Consider the following 18,128-nt stretch of genomic DNA (forward strand, 5'->3'; position numbering starts at 1 on the left):
TGGAATTGATGTGATATATGTCTTAAGGAGCCTTAGAATCAAAGAATCCACAACCCCTTCAAATGAATCTAATCTCCCCTCCAAGAAAGTGTTTTTGGCAAGTTCAAACTTGAAGATGATTCCAACAATCTAAAAGATTGTTAAAACTTCTTGTAGAAAAACTTAAGAAAAATTATTAAAGAGATTAAACTTAAAGAATATTTATTTAAGAAAAAGATTAATAAATAACAAGGGACCCTATATATAGCCTCTCAAATGTTAACTTATGTCCTTAAATTTAGGATTTTAATAAGTATGCCAACTAAGCATGACAACTCATCAAATAACTAACTAACTAATTAACATGTGAAAAAATATGGTAAGTGTGGAATTCATGGGAAATTCAATCAAGGCTTACAATAGGCTCCTTGGGCTGATTTTTTACACAATGATCCATTTATTGAATAAAACTTGAATAGGAAAATTAAAATATTTACAAATTTGGTCATTTTGACAATTTGGCAAAATATTCAACTAACTCATTCTCCAAACTTCATATTGGGCTTGTGGACATCCTAATGAACCGTTTTTCAAGGACTTGGACTTGTGCTCTATTTGCTCTCGAAATTGGCTCATTCAAGCTCGTAAGTGTGATCCATTGCGCACCAACTTCAAGAATTGATTTCTTGGATCAATAATTCCAATATTTGAAATGTTGATTTTCTTGATTCTTGAAATCATCCAAAAAAACAAAATTGGAGTAAGATTCAATTTCTTGGTTTTCTTGAAAATAAAAAAGTGAATCTTGATTTTTTTTTCTTCTCTTCATATGCGCTTCTAAAGCCTTTTGAAGTTTTGGATAGTCTCATTCAATCTTGCCTTGATCTACTTTGCTTTTGAACTTGTTATTGGGTCTTGAGGTAAAGAAAGCCCATCACGTTTACAATCTTCTTTTTGGGCATTGATACTTGCATCAGCTAAACTATAGCAAATCTCTGTATGGTTTTTTACTCATCATTTTCATGCATGATTGAAAGAACTTCATCTTATAACCCTCGTAAAGTATGCAATCCCAAACTCTTGCTCATCATTAAGCTCGTTAAAGCATTTGCTACTTTATTCCCTTTTTGTATGTGCGTAGAATTATAACCTCTCAATCTTATCGAATCAATCTTCCACTAGGACGGATGATTATGTTGTATGTTGTATCATCAAAACTGCTACTTAACAACTTTACAGTCGCAAGGCTATCTAATTCCAGAATGATTTTCTTAGCATCATAAGACCAGACCAGTTTTATCCCATAAAAAATTTCCCATAGTTCTATTTCATTAATAGAACACTTATTAATTCTTTATGCAAACCCAAAGATCCAATTCCTATTATGTTCTAGAATGACCTCCTGCAACAACCATTTCCTCTACGCTCTTATATACTTCATCAATATTGATTTTAAGCTACCTTATAGATTTTAATTCCCATTTAACCAGTCTCCACTCCTTGTTCTATGTTCTAGCATTATCCAACAACTAATCCCATGTGTTAGCATAATATTCTAGCCACAATATTAGGGTCATTTCTCATCATTATTATTGAAATCGGATTGGACTGATTGTGTAACACCCCTAGCTCAGCCCGATCGTCAAACCCGAGTTACAAGATGCTACTACAGTTACCAAAACAAATCACATTCAAATCATGATTCAAAATACTGCTACATACTAATTCATGTCATAATATCATGTATAATGTGAAATACAAACAAACCAAGTCTAAATCGAGTTTAAGAAAGCTCTAAAGTTGACATGAGCATGAAAAATGACCATATTGAAAACTTTTCAAAATTTGAGTTTAGGTATCGATACCAAAATTCAGTATCGATACCTTTTTGGCATTCTGCCAATTTTTACAATCTAAAACAAGTCATTTTATATCGATACCAATATACAATTATAAATACCCATCCTCAGTGATCGATATTTTATACTGGTGTCGATACCAAATTTGTATTCTGTCACTTTAAAACATTGTTAATTTGGTAAAGTACCGATACTCTTATTCAAGGTATTGATACTTAATGCCAAAAAAGGTCAAAATCATCACATTTTAGCACTTATTCATGCTCAAACCAAATGTTATCTAAATTGGTGCCTTAGGTACAATCAAGGCCTACACAAAAACTATTTAACACAATACAATCAATCATCAAAAAATCCTAAAATTTCACTAGCCAATAGGCCATCACTTGGCACCATTTCACAACAAGATTATATGCAAACCATTCCATCAAGTTATACCATTTCAACCATTCCATATAACATGATATCCCATATGTATTTTTACATAATACAACACTACTAGTTAAATATGATCAAGTGTCATTTTCTTAGATGCTCATAATCAACTATGATTCAAGCATACTTAACATTACAAATAACATGACACTTCTGACTACATGCCACATATAATCGAGTTCAAATGATTAAAAATCTATCGAATCAAGTGATGAATAGTGTGAGCTCCTCGAAGATTCGATTGACACATTCCAAAAGTCAAAATCTACAAGAAAAGAAAAAAAAAAGGTAAGGATTATGAAATGCTTAGTGAGCTCACATGTAGTTAACAATTAACTTACCTCAAATAACAAGTAAATATGTAAAGCTAACATGAATAATCAAGTTTACCTAGTTCATCAAAGCACAATACAACATTTCATTTCAATTTAACCACATCTCATTCATAGATATACATATATTCAAACTTGACATTAGATCCTTCATTATGATATCTTTGAGCATTTTGCACAACACATTTTGTTTTCACCTTTCATATTAATTGTATTAGCTGATGAAGCTTAGTAAACAACTCAAGTAGATAGGTATTAGTTTCATCAAAGGCTCATCTGAGCTGAGCATACAATCGTGTTAGATTACCTATACGGGATAAACCTTTAATTGACATATCAAATAGCTTGGCCAGAGCTATAAATACATGTAAGGTTACCAGTCTAGGCTAAATCTATACCACATGTATCTTCAAGCAACAAACGCTGGAGCTCAGTATAATCAGAAATCAACTAGTAACCATGTGTAAGATACGTTAAAAAAGTTTCATCAGGGAAATTTCTATCATACAAGTTCATAGTTACCCATTTTCAATTAAACCTAAATCTCACCCTTTTTGTACTAAATTGTAAATAAATCAAAGCTCACTAATTTTATAAATATTCACATTATAACAAATATTTAAGATTCAAAACATAAGTATACCATATGAACTTACCTGAAAAAATCAGCAAATTAGATTCACATCAGAGACTAATCAACAATTTTCCCTTTTCCCTGGTTATCCTCAACTTGAGTCAATTCCTAATCTATATAGTAATTAATTTCAAACTATTAATTTCAAACATTTCACAATAACATAGTATCATCATATATCAGTTCAATTTTCGGACTTATATTTTTGCTCAAATCTTAACGAGCCTTTAGACCTAGATAGTGATTTGACCTATGATCAGGTCTAGATATCAATATGCCTTAAATAATATAAAGTACTTTCAAAGATGGGGACTGAAGATGATCATTTGTTTCCGCCGATCGTGGTCGTCTCCACCAAATAGAAGTGAAGAGTGAAAGAATGATAGATCAAAGTGATTAAGGAAAGAATGACAGAGCACATAAATGGAAAAAAGATTTGATCTTGTGTGACAGCAACCACAGGGAAAATGCGAATAAAATTGGTATATTTAAAGTGAACCATATTATATTAGGTTAAAAAACCTTATCATCAAGTTTTTTTTTTTATTGAAAGAAGTTATCATCAAGCTCAAACGGATAGAAATGGGCCTTATTTTTTTTATATTTCAAATTATAGTATCATTAACCTTATTTTTATTATTTTCATTGTTTTAATATTAAATCAATTAAATTGATCGATAAAAATCGATAATTTTATTGATTCGATTATCGATTCGATTCTAAAAATATAATTTTTCATATGTATTCCATTTCAGCAATGATATCATAAAAATTTTCCTATTCCAACCCTTTCTATATACATAAATTATAGTATGATTTTTATCGGAATATTATGCCATAAACAACAAGAGCGAAATATTGAAAACAAGGAAAAACGATGCTCACCTCAGTCTCAGGGTTTGTTAATTAAAATAAATTTTGATATAAGCTATAAATTATTTATGAAAACTACAGTAATTTTGAGTATCCAACATGTCATGAGCGACATTATCCTAAAATACCAACTAATATTATCAAATAATAAAAGAAAGGAAAAGGTTTGTGTCGCACAAACAATGCAAAGCTTTGCACTTCACCTGGGTGGAAAGGGAAGCAACTATTTTGTATTTTGGGATATTTTTTATATAGGTCCATTCATTTTAAACTTTGATTTAATTCCAACCTTAATTTACAGTTTTAATATTTTCTAGATTTAGTCTCTCTTTTAATATTTTTAATTATTTAAAAAATTAAAAATTCTAACTTTTATATTTTTAAATCTTTTTACCATGTAGTACAACCTTAGCATACCCGTGAAAAAATTAAACGCGCCAAAAATTAATTACTTAAATTAAATTTATGGTAGAATTAATTATTTAAATTCGATTAAAAACTATTTTAATTAATTTTGAAGAGTTTCTTATACAATAAATCAATAATAAAGATTTTGATTTCTTTAAAAGTCCAACCCAAGTTAAGCTCACAAGTATTTTACACTTTTGTATAAATTGTGAATTTAATACATATACTTTCATTAATTTAATTTTTAATTTTTTAAATTTTAAAATTAATTATGACTGAATGATAATAATTAAATTTGTTTCATTAAATTATACTATTAATCTTATAATTAAATTTAAAATTTTTATTCATATTCTTCAACTTAATCATTCTTAATTATATTTTTCAAATCTATTAACTACTTTTTGAGTAATGTGGTTTAACTAATTTTTTTAAAGAGTAATATATAACATTACATATAAGATAATAAACTAATTTTTTTAATGAGTAATATATAACATTACATATAAAATAATATATTTAACGCATTAATGAATTTAATAGTTACAATACTAAATCCATTATTTACACAAAAGCTCTATTCATGACTTAAGTTCTAAAGTATACTCATTTTTCAATCTGGTACCTAAACACATTTTCGTTTCATTTTGATATTTTGAGTATCAATCACTTTCCAATTTGATACCTAAAGTATGCTCCCAATATATTTTTTACTCCAATTTTTACCAACGTTAAAAAAATCTAATAGCTATTTATAAATAACTACATAGCGACTTTATTTTTATTAGATATACATATACATTAAAAATCTGAAAAATGAAAACAAATAAATAAAAAGTTTAAAATATATATAATCTAGAAATAAATATATAAATGATAAAAAATTTATAAAAATAAAATTTACAAAAAAATAAGATAATTAAATATATTAATTGAAATTATTAATATCATTACAAAATGTAAAAATTATAAAAGTATTTTAAAAAAGTATTTAAGATATTTAAATTTGAAGGATTTTGTTAAACTCCTTGAATTTAAATATATTTTTATAATAATTTTCAATAATTATATAGTATTTTAACTTTTACAAATTACAATTTATAAAAAAATTAAACCTCTAAATTTTTTATATATTATATATAACTACTTAATTTTTTAATCAATATAATACTAAAATAAACACGTGAAATATTCTAATAGTAATAGAGGTCAACAATCAATCAACACGGTCAATCGATCAATGGTCAATGAATACCAATCAATGATGGCAAATTAAAATGAACAATGTTTTTAATATTTAATATTATAACTATATATTTTTATTTTAATTAAATCTAATTACTATGTGGATTTTTTTATTAACCAAATATAATCAAGATGGCACTTTTCCATTGGCAAAGAGACCTAACACCATTGACCAATGTCGCCTAACAAATCCTGACCAGATTTTTTTAACGCATCAAAATAGAAAAAATTGATATTTAAATACCAAATAAATTGAGAAAAAAAAGTTGAAATATCAGAGTAAAAAAATAGGTACACTCCAAAGGATAAATCATGAATTAAGCCTAAACAAAATACAATGGTACTAGCAGAATTTGACCTTTATAATTTCTTTTGGGAAAAGACACAGATTGAACAAAAATTGAGAAGAAAACCAAATGCTTCAACTATTTTTCGCGGAAGCTTTCTGGGCAGTGCAATAAAACCTTTACGTGCCGCCCCGCCGGTCTGAATCTATTCACCCACACAACGCTAACGACTCAATTCCATAAGACAATCAGATCCATTAGCAAAGCTTATTTTATTGTTGAGTTATTTTGGGGCAGTGGATCAAACTTCACACCTGTCTTCCAACTAAATCAATTAATCAAACGATTTAATTGATCTTCACCTACCCAACGCCAGACCTAAAAATTTCTGCGATGTTGGTTAAATTAGCTTTTACTTTCCGAAATACTAAAGAGATTCGTGACTCTTTATAGTCAAAATAAGGATTTCCTTTGTACCTGAACTTATCAATTTGCTTTCAAACAGAAAATAGAAGCTGAATTCAAATGTCGATGCAACTGTGAAACCATTTCGAAATCATAACAAAAAAGCTTTCTCGAATCAAATCTCAGAAGATCCGTGAAAGATAATATACAGATCTATATAATAGAAAGGAAAATTAGAAGATTAGACAAGAATCTACCGATTTAACTTACCGAGTGCTAGAAAGAGCAAAAACAATCGAGAAAAGTAAGAAGTGGAGAGGAAGAACTGGAAATAAGTGGAATGGGAGGAGTAGGAAAGATTTGCTTTACATTCTTAGAAAATCAAGAGAGAAAATACAAATCTTTCCACCCATCCCACTTCCAAAAACTCCCGGCAACTCTTTCTCCCTTTCCCTCTTTAACAATAAAATGATGGTAGATCTAGTGTAAGTGTTTTTTTGGGGTGAGAGTGAGAGAGAACTCAAGGAAATCAAAGCCATAGTAGGAATCTGTAGACCATACAAGGTACGACCTCCTCACACTTAATTCCTTTCCCCTTATCCCTCTTCCCACTTTGTGCTGTGAAAACCTCTCCTCCTCAAAGCAATCTTAAATAGATCCCAACACACTCATTAAGCCCCCCATGCTGACGTATGCCCTAGTCCCGAAGTAAACAATTTCCGAATTTATTTTTATATTTTTATATAAACAAATCTAATCAATAAAATTATTTATATTTTATTATTTCAGCAATAATTATTTAAAAATAATAATTTATTGAATATTCTTAAAATATTTTTATTTCTTTCATCTATTGCATTAGAGCATTCCTAAAATATTTTGATTATTTTTAGATTTGGACGATGGAGATATAAACAATATCTAATTTGGAGATTATAGTTACCAGAAATATTAGCGTTTGATGCATGGATAAAGTTTATAACAATTATAAATTTTAATTCAATTTATTTATATAAAAATATTTAATACAAAAGTAATGTAGCTTAAAATATTCATAAGCAAGATTTGAGGTGATAAGTAAATCTAGGGTATAATAATAATAATTGAGAAATAAATATATTATATATATATAAAAATTATGAAGATGACAAAATTTTAATTTTGTATGTAGTTAAAAAGAACATTGTGGCAAATACTAATATTTTTATACCATTTCCTAAATTATGAATAAACCTTCCATTTATAAAATAAAAGGTATTACGCATTAAAACATATTTGAATCTACGTTTTTTAGATGTTGTAATAATAATGTTACGGACGGAACTAAGGGGTCAAAACTCGTGTTCCTTTAATATGTATTACTAAATATAGTAATTTTGTAGATTTAAACATGGATCCCAAAAATTAATTCATAAATGTAAATATTGATTCACTCTGTAATATCCCATACATTACTCTAGAAGTAAACAATGTTAATTTGGGTTAATATTAAATTATAGAAGTGTGAGGAGTGCTGGGCCATAATGTGAAATTTTAAAATAAAAGATGATGGAATTAAATGGATAAGAAAAAGAGGAAGGACTTAGAGAGTAAATTAAGCATGAAAGTACATGGAGATGTGGATGGTAGTGAAAGTGTTGGACACCATTTATTTTAATGATGATTTGATTTTTTTAATAATATATATGTAGAAAGAAGGACAATGGATGGATATTTTGATAGAAGGTTGTAGAAAAAGAAATATGAAAAGAAATAATAAAAAAAGTATCACCACCATTTTCTAGCTTCTCTTTCATGCCTCTCTCCATTTTTACTAAGTTTTGTTTCTTTTTTTAAACCCTTTTTCATTTTCAACCCTTTTTTCAAACTTCAAATTTCTTCATAGATTATTAGTAAATCTAAAGGACAATTCTACAGTAAACTTACCATCTTGTAAAGCTAGTTAATATCCATTTTGGAGAATAAAGAAGAGTGAAGAAATGTTAAAGGATTTTGAGTAAATAAGGTAAAGATGATTAGGGGTGTTCAAACTTCTATTAAAATTAAATTAACCGATCGAATCGATCTAATTCAATTAATTGGTTAGTTAACTGATATAGTTTGGTCGGAGGTCGGTTAAAGATATTTTGAAATTTTTGGTCAACGATTAATTTGGTTTGAAATCAGATAGTTAATCGAATTAACCGAACTTAATAAATAATATTATATATTATATGTATTAGGCTATTACTAATTCAGTTAATTCGGTCAAATAAACATTATCAATTTTTTTTGATATGTTTTATACTTGTTTTAATAAAAAATAAACCATATAAATTTTGATTAATTCAGTTAACCGATCGAATTAACCGAAACATTTCAGTTCGGTTAATTTTTTTTTGAAAAAATTTTGGTTCAATTAATGATTAAAGGATTAAAAATTTTGATTAATTCGATTAATACTAGTTCAGTTCAGTTAATCGTCTAAACGCCCCTAAGGATGATGGAGTTCCTTTTAGGATTTCATATTTATCTCATAAAAAATATATGGAAATAGCATGTAACTTTTGTTTTGATATTAATGTTGTATTTGTGTTATTGAAGAGAATGAGAGGAAGGGTGAACATCCAATTGGTGAAAAAGGCAAATAAATAGCAAAGGAGTGAAGGAAGAAAGAACAAAGGGGTTCATTCAACCAATTTTTGTTGTAAGTATATCAAGAATTTTACTTTGAAAAAAAAATCTAAGCCCTAAATGAAAATATGATACTTTGCTTTAGTTATACTCATAGGATACATTAGTACTAGAAAATAATGATTTGAACCTGAAAATTTATTTGAAAGTGGAATTATTTATACGGTGAATTGAAAATGTGTATGTGTGATGAATTTGTTAAATAAGGACTAAATTATAAAAAGTGAAAATTTTAAATGGGTGAAATAAATAGTGATATAAATTACTTAAGTAAGATGTTAGATTATGATGAAATAAATGTTGAGTGAGAATTGATGATAGTTGATTGTGTATTGTGTATAAAAAAGGACTAAATTGTAAAAAGTGTAAGTTAGAACTATTTTTAAACGTTGTGTGAACGTAGTGAAATTGTTTATGTTAAATGCCTATGTAGACAAAATGAGAACTAGTAAGATATAAATGGCATGCCATTAGGAAAGTGATTAAGCACGCTAGCGATAATGGCCCTACGGTGCAAGTGAAAGCAACACTATGGTGCAAGTAAGTGGCACTTCGATGCATCTTATCGATTTTTTTATTTATCCTATCGTGTTCTTTTAAGTCTACAATTGGGCAATAGCAATATGAGGTAAGTGAATCTAATGTGGCTCAAGTAACTAATTTATAACTTATGGAATTGATATCTCAATGGAGTTAATATGGAAACAAAATTTGTATAAGGTGATTGAATGAAAAAAAAACAGTAGTATATATATGTTTATATATGTAATTAAAAAATAAATTAATTTTACTTGCATGGTATGATTTTTAATATGCTTACTAAGCTCTCGTGAGCTTAACGTGTTTCTTTTCAAATACATAGGTAAAGATCATTTTGAAGTAAATGTGAAGGTCGACTCCAACTCATCACATCACATCTCAAGATTTGGAAGAAGTATGAATTTTAAATTTAGGGCATTAGATTTGGCATGTACATAAGATCTCATTGAGAATGTTATGTATGATACTAAAGGATGAAATTGCCGAGTAATGATCTTTATTGTAAACTTTGTATTTTGGATGTGTTTGAAGTTGTTTCATGATGATTCAAGCAATGTTTAAGATTGATAAATCTATATTTGCAAAATTTTCATTGGTTGCAGGTTTTGAAGTTGCAGGTTCAACGTCACGACAAGGGCTACTCAGATAGTCACGTCATGATGTTGGATACCCTGTAGTCGCGACGAGCATTAAGTGGTTTTGATTTTCACCCTTTTTTCCCGAATTGAATTTTGGCCACTTAGAGAGCTTTTGTAAGCTTGTTTTATGCTTGGATTAGCACATAAATCTCAATTTAAGAGTGTTATAAGTTGTTAACCTGAATGAAATGCTTAATGGAATTTTTGAGAGACCGGAGTTGTCTCAAAGATGAATGTGACATCCTGATACCTTGACTCAACAGTCGGGTTAGGTAAGAGGTGTTACAGACTCCGAATAAAAATTGTAATTTTAAACATGAGTTAGAATATACGAAGGTACTTGAACTCGACAATTTATACCTACTTGGTACCTAACCTTTTTTAGACCTAACTGGCACCTAAACTTGGAACCACAAGCAAACTTGGTATATTTTTTAGGTACTTGACTAATATTGTTAAAATATGTTGATGTGGCATTGACAACCAATAGCATTGTGACACGTGGTAACCTCACATTTTAACACATGAAAAATATAATTTTTTTATAAATTTTAAAATTTTCTTTTTTTTTCGTCACATGTCAAAATGTAAGGTTGTCATGTGTCATTGTGCTATTGATCGCCAGAGTGTACTTTAATAGTGTTAACCAGGAACGTAAAAAAAGTATCAAGTTGCTTACGGTTTCTAAGTTTATGTATCCGTTAGATAATATGGAATCACATACACAATAAGATTAATTACATGTATTATCTACTATCATAAAAGGTTAGCCAAATTAAAAGTGATCTAATGTGGTTAAAGCTTATCGTGCTTTGGTTATTAAATAAAATATGAGTCAAATATATGTAGATAATTTAGTAAATAATTTCTAATTGATGATGGATTGATTAAAATTAAGGTTAATATGCAAAAGTTATATATTAGGATTACGGTTCCCAAATTACACCTATGTAATTTTTTTAATATCTTATCTTTTGAAAAAGAGATTTACTTTCTCTAAAATACTTGTGTTAATTTGGAAGATAAAAACCACAAGACTTGAATATTTCAATATATTGATGGATTTAAGTATACTTTCATATTTAGTTTTCTATTCTTAATGATGTAAAATGACATATACTGATTTATTAAGTTTTATACCAAGATTTTACAATTCTATCAAGTGGTATTAGAGTCTCGTTATGTTAAACCATTGAGAATTAATTGATTTTCTATAAGATTTTATGAGTTTGATTTATTGATTTGGGGTTTTGATTATTTATTTTGAATTTATTTCAAGGCTTTAAACAAGTAAAGATTTTGTTTCCTAATTTTTATATTTTTTTTTCGGAAACATTATTAATTCATCGATAATTCCAAGTTTGGAAAATTCTAAGCAAATAAAGATTTAGATTTAGTGATTTGAAGCTTTATTAGCTTGGAAAATTCTAAGTTAATAATGAGAATATTTTAGTATGATGTCATCAATTTTTTCGTGTACGCGTGTACATAAAAGGTATGTGAATCTATTAGTTTAATAATAAATATAAATTTTAGACGGCACGTGTAATTTGCTAAAGGTTATAAAAACTTTTTGTTGAATGGGTACATAAATATTATACGTAAATTGGTTTTTACTGAATCTATAAAAAATTATGGTTTAAGTTTTGTGTGTAATGATATTAAGATTATTGATAATTTTTTGTGGATACAATTATGATTTTTTTTTCAAATTTGTTTGGGCGAACATTTCTTAAAGTTATTATCTTTTAGATGTTGATTCAATTTTTTGGGTACTTTGATGTAAATTCATGTCGACCATGATACAATTTTTAAAAAAATAGTTTTTACATTTGGTTTTGAATTTTATTGTAAAGATTTTAATGGTTGCTTGTTTAAATATTAAAATTCAATTAAAGATTAAGGTTTTGATTTTGATTGAGTAATTAGATAATTTTATTTTGGTTATTTTGGAATTGTAGCGTGATCATAAATTATAGTTTTGACCTTTGACTGTTATGAAAATTTAAAATTTGAATATGAATACATTTATATATTTTTAAAATGACTTAATTGAAATAATACGTTGCCAAAGTGGCCCCTATTGTTGAAATTATTTTGTTTTAAAATATAAAAAGTTGTGTGGATATAACTTAAGCCATGTTAATATTGATTAGCCCAAAGGAATGTTAATATTTAACAAAATTATATGGGTTACTGTGGTAATAAACATGTGATGATTATTCGATTCTACGTTTAAGAAATAAATATACACAAATGAAGATTTATTGATTGACATGTTCTTATTGTCATTTGTCCGATTACTACACTAATATATCACTTACAAGTTAATTTTTTTTCAAAGTTAAAATATTAATGGAGTGTTTAGTATCTTAAAATGGAATTTATATTCATTTGAATTTATTATTTTAATTTATTTTTGAAATCTTATGTGAGATTATTTTGTTTCATTCAACAACTATTATACCTACCAATATTACTACATGCACTAAAACATTCAGGGACACTATGTCGAATAAGATTACCACATTTAAGGAATTTGTAGCCAACATTGAAAGAGGCCTTGCAAGAACGAAAAGGCTAAAATTAGTACGTTATTGACAAATCTAATTTCAATATGATATACAAAGAAAAATAAGGAAGTTGTGGATACGAGACTAAAAATGAAACAACAAAAAGAACTAACCAAGGATGGTTGTTTCTCTTATGGTACGACAAGTGCATTTCTTAATTTTGTTTATTCTAAGGTTCATTTGATGTTGGTACCTAGATACACTTGGTGGATAGATTTTGGTGCAACAACTCACATCAGTGTGTCTATGCAAGGCTTTTAGAACTATCGAAAGTCAAATGTTGGTGAAAGATACATTTACGTAGGCAGCGATATTTCGACAAAAGTTGAAGCAATAGGAACTTTTAAATTAAATTATCATTATTATTAAGAACTAAATTTTATTTGAATTTGAATGAGACTTTTTTGTATTGTCTTTTAAGTGGAATTTGATTTTCATTTCAACATTGGATAAAGTTGGTTATTCTTATTCATTTGTGAAAGGAAAATTTAGTCTTTTTATAAGTCAAATTTGATTGTTTTCAATTCATTATTAGGTTATACAATCTATATTTACTTAATACTATTGCTTCATTTAATAAACCGTTGCATACTATCGTAATATGAAAGAAAGACAAATTAATGGTTAAGAATTCAGCTTCATTGTGACACAAGAGATTAGATTATGTCTCTAAAAAGAGAAATTAGAACTTGTGTTCAATGGTATTCTTATCCCTTTCATTTTTCACATACTTTGAAAGATCTAGGGGTTACAAATTTTATTATCTCACTATTAAGGTTATTTTTTAGAGGGATAATGCTCGTTTTTTGAGGATGTTAAGTTTGTCGGGGGGGAGAAAGAATTAAGGACATTGTATTTGAAGAAGAATATGTTGATATCCCTCAATAAATTTGTAACACCCCATACCCAATCCGATCGCCGGATCTGGCTACAGGGTGCTACACTCTATATTCTGATCTTAACTATCATATTCTGCATAACAAATTAATTTAATGTCGATATTAATTTAAAACACAGTTAAATAATTAACATCACCAACTATATGAATTTAATACAATTATATTTGAGATATAAAATTTTACAAAAGTAGTTTTAACTTGCGGACAATTTTATTTAATCATGGAAATGTATCCTGTGACCCTAAGTAATTATAACTCAACTCTAACCTTGAGACTCTGCCTCTAGGTCACTCCGTTGTATGCATATTACAACTAAGAAGCAAATTTGCTTGAGCAAGTTGGATTATGGCCTGGTCCTTCCTCGAATCCTCAAATTTCCCCACAAATGAACAAAGATTCATTTCTTTAAAATATTTACATGTATGAATAGTTCCAAAAATTTTGATGTTGGAGATTCTGCCTTTCTGGGTAAGATGGTTTCATATGAGAAGATTAAAAAGACTCTCTTTGTTATGGCTCCGTTAAAAGTTCTACGTAGTGATGGGTTTCATGCTATCTTTTTTCAAAAACAGTGGAGTGTGGTGGGAAAAGATGTTTGCGATTGGGTTAAAAAGATTTTTATCAGTGGCTTTATCGATCCAAATTTGAATAATACTTTCATTACTCTTATCCCTAAAGTTTATAATCCTAAAACATTTTCACAGTTTCGACCCATTAGTCTCTGCTCTATGCTTTATAAATTGGTGATGAAAGTTATAACGAACCGTTTTAGGGTTATTTTCCCTAAAATTATTGCTGAGGAACAAGCAGGGTTTATAGCTGGGAGAAATATTACTGATAACATCCTTATAGCTCAAGAAGTTATTCATTCGATGAAAGGTAGGAGGAACATGAAGCCTTGGATGATGATTAAAATCGATCTTGAAAAAGCTTATGATAAAGTTAGGTGGCAGTTAACTGAAGCATTTATTCAAGCGGCTAGCATTCTGGAATATTTGGGGAAGGTTATTATGTCTGCAATTTCGAATCATACCATGTAGATATTGTGAAACAGGTGCTCTATTCAAAAGTTTAAGCCGGCAAAGGGCATACACCAAGGATGTCCTCTTTCTCCTTACTTGTCCATTCTCAGCATGGAGTGGCTTGGACATGATATTCGTTCCAAGATTTTTAATAGTCAGTGGCATCTAATTAGACTCTCCAGGTCAAGTCCTAACTTTTCTCATCTTTTTTTGCTAATGATTTAGTTATTTTTAGCAGGTTGATATGAAGCATGGCAAAATTATCAAAGGAGTTTTGGATCGCTTTTGTGCTTACTCGGGACATAGAGTTAACGCTCATAAGACAAATATTTATTTTTCCCATTGTGTTGAGGAGGATTCTTGGAGAACATATTAGTAACTAGATGGGTTTTCAAAAGGTTAACAATCTTGGATCCTATTTGGAGGTTCCCTTATTCTATGGAAAAGTCATTAAAGGTACCTTAAGATTTGTGGTGGAAAAGGTACGTAATAAACTTTCCAGTTGGGATGCTAGATAGTTGTCTTTTACCGGGAGAGCTACTTTAGCTCAATCTGTTTTGCTTTCTATACCTAACTACTTTATGCAGACTATGATCATACCTAAAGGGATATGCGAGAAAATTAAGAATTTGGTTAGACAATTCATCTGGCGTTCTTCAAGTGGGAAGAGGAAGTTGGCCCTTATTAATTGGGATTTTGTTTGTCAACCGCATTCTAATGAAGGTCTCGGGTTGAGAAGATTGGAAGACCAAAATGTCTCTTTTCTCATGAAGTTGAGGTTTAATCTAGTTTCAAACCATAAAGCCTTATGGGTTAAGGTTCTTCATTCTAAATATGGTTTGGAAGATAGCTTGCCTAATAATATTATGAGAAATAATTGTTCTTTTCTATGGAAAGGTATGTCAAGGATATGGCCCTTGTTCAGAGATAATTTGATATGGTCAGTGGGCAATAGGAAGTCTGTTCGATGTTGGCTGGATCCTTGGATACCTCAAATTAGACCGTTAATGTAACACCCCTATACCCGGTTCAACCTAAGGAACCTGATATAGGAATATTAAATTTGTTGCCAAAGTGATTTTGGCTAATCACTAATATATTTGAACATTAAAAAAAATTATAATTTATATTTTAGTCCCTATTGCTTGGAGCATACTTGATCTTCTTAAGTACATGTCATTCTATTCAAAATATTGAAACATACCCTCTTGGCACTTGGAGATGTGATGAGATGAATGCTTACAACCTCAATTACAACTCTTCAAAATCACTATACTTAATCTGCACACGAAAAACAAAGCGTACGCTGAATAAAAACTCAGTGGTATTTCTATAATCTGAATATTTAAAAAATAATATAATATAATAATAGGCACAATTAAATTTATAAGGACATATTAATTTCTAGCATCATATCATAACTATCATTTTTATTTATTAAACAATATCCTAATTGACACATTTCATGCCATACTTAATTCATGAGTATATAACTCATATATTCCATGTATTGTCAACATATTTCACATTCTATTTTCAATTCACTATATCACTTCCATTTCTCACATCATTTCATTTCAATATCAATTGTAAGACTTTATTATTTATTTACCCCTATTAACAAGACTCGGACTTGGACAGATACACAGATCCAACCAAAACACACCAGTTTGGCACTCAGTGCCTCATCGGATAATTCAAAGTAATAGATTGGCACCCAGTGTCTCATCTTCCAAGCCGAAGTAAGTTGGTACCCAGTACCTCATCAAATTTATCCGAAGTAATAATTTGACACCCAATGTCTCATCGACTTGTGGTCGAAGTATCCCTGAACTCTTCCAATCCTATAGTATGCCAACTATATCCGACTCAGCTTGATACAGTTAATAGGGTTTCACATCACTTTTCAAGTACAACATATATCCAATATTCAATTTCCACATCAATCACATATACATGTAAATTCAATTCAATATCAAAATACTAATACTTACCTTAATTACTTACCATAAACATTTAAATTAAAATATAATAATTAATAATTAAATTCGGATTATAGAAATACAAACCATAATTCTCGAGCTACTCCTCGTTAAACTTGTCTTTTCCTTTCTTAGCTGAGGTCTCCAGCACAACGTTAGCTACGGAAATTAAAACAATTTAAAATCATTAATACACACAATTTCACATTGTATATTTAAATTTTTATTCAACTTTTGCTCACATTTCAATTTAATCCTTAATCAAAACTAACTTTATTTTATTTAAAACTAATTTCATATTTTCATTCAACTCCTACTTTAGACTAATTTCAACCTTTAAATTTCACCATAAACCCTAATTTTGAAATTCTCTCAATTTAGTCCCTATTACTCAAAACTTATTATATATTTTACAATTCAATCCTTTTTCACTTCTAACTTGAAATTCTATCAATTTAACCCCTAGCACTTCAATTTATTCAACATGAACAACTTTTAAAAATTCACTAACTTCTAAAATTTCAATATAAATTAAGTAATATTTTGTTCTAGAATTCTAAAAACATTAAAATTTTAAGAAAAAGGACTAAATTGACTTACCACTTTGAGTTTAACCTTAAAACCCTAAATTTTCTCCTTCCTTTTTCTTTCTTTCTTTTCTTCTTTCTTTCCCATGTTTCGTTCCCCAATTCTGTTATTTCTTTTCTTTTTCTTTTATGTTTTGTTTTATTATTATATTATAATATAATATATATATATATTACTTATACAATAAGAAATACATGTATTATTATATACATATGATTATTATTTTACACATTTATTTCACCATTACCATACATTTGTCATAATTTGGTTTAATTACTTATTTATTTATTTTATACTTTAATCATAATATAATATAATATAATATAATATAATATAATATAATATAATATAACATAACATAATAATATTTTCTTAAATAATAAGTAAGTATATATAATTATTACAAGTATATGTATATTATTGTTACACATATAATTTACTATTACCATACAATTGTAAATTTTATGATTTATTTGCTTAATTAGTCCCTTTACTTTTCTTTATTCTATTATTAAGCTTTCACACTTTATTCAATTTAATCCTTATACCTAATTAACCTTAATTTAAACAAATTCACCTAACCAAACCTAATTAACTACACTACTAATCGACGTAACTATTTTTAATAAATATTTACAAATTTGTTTTTCGAAAACGGAGACCCGAAAATACACTTTCTGATACCCGTGACTATCGAGTCGTTACAGTTAATCAATCAAATACCTTTGTATCGGAATTTGGAGGTAGATTGCCGAC

General features: G+C 28.4%; 1 long non-coding RNA gene across 1 annotated transcript; it reads right to left on the bottom strand.

Annotated features, from left to right (window-relative positions):
• Window positions 1-6,017: 6,017 nt before the first annotated feature.
• On the bottom strand, window positions 6,018-7,133 carry LOC108459429 (uncharacterized). The gene is made up of 2 exons (XR_001867355.2): window positions 6,728-7,133; window positions 6,018-6,589 (listed from the first exon to the last, which is right to left on the bottom strand). It is a non-coding gene; the product is annotated as an uncharacterized LOC108459429 (long non-coding RNA).
• Between the last annotated feature and the right edge of the window lie 10,995 nt (window positions 7,134-18,128).

The sequence above is a fragment of the Gossypium arboreum genome, chromosome 4 (genome assembly GCF_025698485.1).
Source record: "Gossypium arboreum isolate Shixiya-1 chromosome 4, ASM2569848v2, whole genome shotgun sequence".
Taxonomy (NCBI): Eukaryota; Viridiplantae; Streptophyta; class Magnoliopsida; order Malvales; family Malvaceae; genus Gossypium; species Gossypium arboreum.